Source organism: Prionailurus viverrinus, chromosome D2 (assembly GCF_022837055.1).
Source record: "Prionailurus viverrinus isolate Anna chromosome D2, UM_Priviv_1.0, whole genome shotgun sequence".
Classification (NCBI taxonomy): domain Eukaryota; kingdom Metazoa; phylum Chordata; class Mammalia; order Carnivora; family Felidae; genus Prionailurus; species Prionailurus viverrinus.
In genome coordinates this window covers 17,843,130-17,848,900 of record NC_062571.1, presented here as the reverse complement: position 1 = coordinate 17,848,900, position 5,771 = coordinate 17,843,130, and the positions used below count along the sequence as shown (strand labels likewise).

The 5,771-nt window shown below is 53.9% G+C and overlaps 1 pseudogene; it reads right to left on the bottom strand.

Annotated features, from left to right (window-relative positions):
* Positions 1-1,236: 1,236 nt before the first annotated feature.
* Positions 1,237-5,456, bottom strand: LOC125147566 (nucleoside diphosphate kinase A-like; annotated as a pseudogene).
* Positions 5,457-5,771: the final 315 nt, after the last annotated feature.

Here is a 5,771-nt window from a genome sequence, read left to right as displayed (position 1 = left end):
AGCCACCCAGGCGCCTCTATATATGCCTTATAAATCTGAGGAATTCTGTGGACCTTCCTCCCAGAAAAAGAAAAATCGCATATACGTTCACAGAGCAATGATTTCTTTACAGTTGGAGCCTCTACGCCTGTTGTAGCAAAACAAACAAAACAAAACAAAGGAAAAGGTGTTCCTGCCCTGACTTGTCATCACCAGGTCTCAATCAACCTCCTGGACCCTTTCCCAACCACTTCCGGCCCATTCATTGCTGGGCCCGTCCCTGGAATGTGCTCTATTTTCAGGGCTCTGCTCAGCTTCCCCGAAGTCCTAGCTTTCAACTGCTCCAGCTCTCTGGAATGTTCTTTCAGGTTTCCACAGCGCTTTGCGCGGAACTGTCCCCTGGGTCTGCGGTGGTTCACTGTGTCTCCACCCCCCTCCCCCTGACTGCTGGGGAGGCCGGGACCTGGGTCTCACCGGTCTTTGCAAGCTGGCATCCGGGCAATAGGTAAAACCCGCCTCCTTGATTTATGGAAGATTCTTCTGGAAAGACCGGCTGAGATGAATTAAAATGAATGATAGCAATTAACTAATTCACATTAAACCATTAACGGAAGACGGTTTAGCTGTCACCCTCGGAGTGGTGGCGGCTTTGTATCTTACATCGGAGATGCTCAGAAGACCAAAGCAGGCATTTTCTGAGGTGTGAGTGATGTGGGAAGGGAGGACTTGCCGAGGCTTCCAGATCCCATGGGGCCAGCAGCCCCCACCCCCGGGGTCCCTACCAGCAGGAGCAGAGAAAGGATACTCCGACGCACTCAGTGCCAATCATCCGATCATGGAGAGAGACCCCGAGGGGTCCCTCCATCTCTGCCACCAGTCCTTGGCAAGATTAACGTGGACCATGTTCGTCAACGAATTAAAAATAGTTTGGGGCCCCCCGGGTGGCTCAGTCGTTTAAACGTCCGACTTTGGCTCAGGTCATGCTCTCACGGTTTGTGGGTTCGAGCCCCGCGTCGGGCTCTGCACTGACAGCTCGGAGCCTGGAGCCTGCTTCGGATTCTGTGTCTCCCTCTCTCTCTCTCTCTCTGCCCCTCCCCTGCTCATGCTCTGTCTCTGTCTCTCAACACTAAATGTTAAAAAAAAAAAAAAAAAAAAATTTAAGGCAGTTCTCAAAAACGAATGGATTTGCTACAGCCTGGCCCCTGCCCATGCCAGGAAGAGGGACCAGCGTGGGCGAAGCCACTCGGGAGATCTAGTTCACTCAGAGATCTGGCTCTCCTCCTCCCCCAGCTTCTCAGCCTGAAACCACAAGCCGGTCTCCTTCTCCGCACTCTCCACGGAATTGCCACCGTGGATGATGCTTCTGCCACCTTGGATGCAAAAGGCCCCACGGACGACCCCAGGCTTGGAGTCCACAGGGATGGTCTCCCCAAGCGTCACTCGGGCTTCACCGCATCCACCCGCTCCCAGACCACGACAACCCCAGGCCCTGATGACACGCAGGCCGCCAGGTCACCACGGAACGGACGGCCCTCCAGGTCAGTGTAGGGTTCCCTGGGAAGGTCCCCAGAAGCCTGGATCCATTTCAGGCCGATGGAGACAGGATCTGTTTCGCTCAAAACGCTTGAGGGTCTCTCCCGCCAGCCTGCGCCGGGCCCCCGCAGGCTTGATGGCCGGGAAGGGGCGTTCGCTGCCGGCCACGGTCCCCTCCAGCCGCTCAGGCTACACCCCTCGTGGGTCATGACTCTTTTTTTTTTTTTTTTCAATTTTATTTTATTTGTGGTAAGGACACAACAAAAGATCTACCCCCCCGAACCGGTTTTTAAAGGTCAAGGCAGTACGTTAGGCACCAAGTTATACAGGATATCTCTAGCACGTGCTCATTCTGCGTAACTGAGACTCTATGCTCAGTGATTAGTAACTTCCCATTCCGCTCCCCCGGCCCCCGGCGACCACCAGCCCCCTCTGATTCTGTGAACGTGACCGCCGTATGCACCTTCTACGGGCATGCCTCGTTTTATGATATCTAGCCTTGTTGCGCTTTGCAGATATCGGGTGTTGTTGTTTTTTGGGGTTTTTTTTTTTTTTCGGGCTGAAGGTTCAAGACTTCCGCGGAGGAAGTCACTGCAGATGTGGAAACAGCAAGAGAGCCGGACTCAGAAGCGGAGCCCGAAGACGGGACTGAAGGGCTGCCTCTCATGATCAGACTTGAACGGATGAGGCGTTGCTTCTTAGGGACGAGCAGAGAAAAGTGGCTTCTGGAGCTGGAGTCCACTCCCGGTGAAGATGCTGTGAAGTCTGTTGAAATGACAACAAGGGATTTAGAATATCACATAAGCTTAGTTGAGGAGGCAGCGGCAGGTTTTGAGAGGAGCCACTCCAATTCTCCAAGAAGTTCTACTGGGGGTAAAATGCTATCGAACAGCATCGCGGGCCACAGAGGAATCGTCCTCGAACAGAAGAGGCAATCGATGCGACAAACTTCATTGTTGCCTTAAGAAATGGCCACAGCTACCGGCCTTCAACAGCCACCACCCTGATCAGTCAGCAGCCAACAACATCGAGGCGGGACCCTCCCCCCGCAAAAAAGATTACGACTCGCCGAAAGCTCAGATGATGATGGCCCTTTTAGCAATAAAGTATTTTTTTTTTAATTTTTTTTTCAACGTTTTATTTTTTTTGGGACAGAGAGAGACAGAGCATGAACGGGGGAGGGGCAGAGAAAGAGGGAGACACAGAATCAGAAACAGGCTCCAGGCTCTGAGCCATCAGCCCAGAGCCCGACGCGGGGCTCGAACTCACGGACCGCGAGGTCGTGACCTGGCTGAAGTCGGACGCTTAACCGACTGCGCCACCCAGGCGCTCCAGCAATAAAGTATTTTTAAATTAAGGTCTGTACGTTGTTTTTTTAATGTTTATGTATTTTTGAGAGAGAGGGGGGTGGGGAGAGGGAGATGGGACGGCGGTGGGGGGGGGGGGGTTGGCGGGGAGGGGCAGAGAGAGAGAGAGAGGGAGACACAGAATCCAAACCAGGCTCCAGGCTCTGAGCTGTCAGCACAGAGCCCGACGCAGGGCTTGACCCCACAAACCCGTGAGATCATGATCTGAAGCAAAGCCGGCCACTTAACCGACTGAGCCACCCAGTTTTTTTAGACATAATCCTATTATGTCTAGACCACATATCTGTAGTATAGTATATACTATCTGTAGTATATATTATGTACTATAATATATAGTATATATTATATATATATACTATATATATAATATATACTATATATTATATATTATATGTAGTATATACTATCTGTAGTATATATGTAGTATATATATATATAGTATATACTATAGTATATACTATCTGTAGTATAGACCACAATCTGTAGTAAATATACTGTAAAGTATAAACATAACTTTTCTACGCCCTGGGACACCAAAAAATTTATTTGACTCAATTATGACATTTGCTTGATTGCAGTGGTCCTGGAAGAGACCCCTCCATATCTCCGAAGCATGCCTTTAGAAGCGGGGTCGTGAATTACTTGCCTTTTCTGCGTCTGGCTTATTTCACTCAGCATAATGTCCTCAAGGTTCATCCATGTTGTCACGAATTGCAGACGTTTCTTATTTTAAAGGTTGGATCGTCTTCCGTCTTGTGTGTATTCCCCGTTTTCTTTATTCCTTCGCCTGTTGGTGGACATTTGCGTTGTCCCCACCTCTTGGGCTGCTGTGGAAAACACTGCCGTGCACACGTGAGCACAAATCCTTGAAGGCCCGGATTCAGTTCTTTTGAATAAATGCCCGGAAGCGATCGCTGGGTCCTGTGGTCGTTCTGTTTTTAATGTCTCCAAAGAAGACGCACAGGCAACCAACAGGTATACGAAAAACAAAGGCCAGCATCACTAACCGTTGGGGCAATGCGACCTGAGACCACAATGGGATGCCCTTTCACACCTGCTGGGATGGTTGTTATCAAAGAAAGAAGACAGCGAGGGAGGCGGGGCACGTGCAGAAATTGGAGCCCTGTGCGCCTTCCACAGGAGCCCCGTGCACCTTCCACTGGAGCCCAGTGCACCTTCCTTGAGAATGCAAAATGGCGCAGCTGCCGTGGAGATAGCCTGGAGGCTCCTTTCTACTTTTTGCGGATCAGCATAGCTGGAATCCTCACTTCTGTGAACACGTTTTGCTTTGACCTGGAGGCAGCCCCTCTTCTAAAGCTCGAGGATAACACCCTCCACAGACAGGGGCGGCTGCTAAAACACGCAGACTTCAGAAGCAGGTGACTTCTTAGGGTTTGAGGGGTGTGCTGGGTAGGGAGAGGGGGAGGGGGAGGTCTTAGAGCTGTTTGCCCCCCCACCTCCTCAGATCTAGATAGGGGGAGCTCTCTGCAAGGCCACCTGCCTTGTAGGGGCAGGGAGGTCTGCTGGACCTCCTGGCACCTACACCTACGGCCAATGCGGCATCACAGGGCATCCCCCAGGGCATCAAGACCGCCAACAGGCAGCAGGAGTAGAGGGCATCATGTGGACGCCGGAGGCCTTCCCTACGCAGGTGACCCTCCCCGCCTGGACCCTGGTTGCTTTGGATCCACAACATCCCGGAAAGCTAAGGATGAGATCTCAGAAATAGAAAAGATCCAGAATGGGACGCCCAGGCCAGCTTCAGGCACAGTTTATGTTCGCAAAAAGACAGCTGGCTTGCTTGCTTTTTTATTTTTTATTTATTTATTTTTTAACATTTGGCCTCGTGAGGTGAGAAGCAGGGCTCATCTGGCTGGGCTGCAGGACTGTCCTTGGACCAGCACCCACCTCCCACCTGTGTACAAGGAACTGGGTGGCAGAGAGCAGGTGGCCTGGGACAGTGCTGACTTCCCATGTGCCCTGGGTTTGTCACTCAGCGGGCTGAGCCCGTGGTGCTGGTAATGAGGACAGCAGTGCCCGGATGTTCACATCCCCAGTGTCATCACCGGGTCCTTGGGAAGGAAGCCAGGCAGGTGCTCTTACCCCAGAAGCCACAGGAGCAGAGCCTGTCCCTGGAGAGGCTGACCGTGTGACACATCTGGGACCCCCACGGAGCGGGCAAGGCCATGTTGGAGGAACAGGACCAGCAGGGATTCCTTGGGTCTGCCTGGCTCCCTGCTCTGGGGGGAGGAATGGGGCCTAGGGAGACCGCCCCGTCCCGCACACCTCCCCTGCACCAGGGTCGTCCCCGCCTTTCTGGTCACTTGGACTCTGGGCCTCCTGGGCTCTGAGCACAGCTGGCCCGGGAGGACCTTCCTGCTGCTCCAGGCTGCCCTCTCCCGTGAAGCGCAGGTACTGCGGGGACGAGCGGCAGGGACTCCAGGGGACCCGCCGCAAACCCTGTGCGGCCCTCTGGCAACCTCCGGGCGCGTCCGAGCCCCGTGTCCAACCCACCAACTCTGCGTTCCCCTTGGCTGTTCGGGACGGCCCCCCAAACGGAAGCAGATAGGGTCCCATTTTCACATCAGAAGCCAGGGCCCTTCCGCCTCCTCCGGGCAGTACTCCGGGGAGGCCCTGGAAGCCCAGCCCCTCCAGAGCTGGGCTCCATACACACTGCAGCCCTGCTTTGCTTCCACCTTCCCCCCACCCTCACCCCCGGCGCGGTCCCGGGGGCTGCACACCCCTCTGCGAAGCCGCTCCCCGCCCTCCCCCTGGTTGGGGGAGCCTCTCAGTCCTCTGTCCAGATTTGGCCCCCCGGGAGCATGGCAGGACCTGAGGGGCAGGAAGAAAGATGTGGGGCTGCTTATTCCCCTGGCCCCACTGCATGATGGG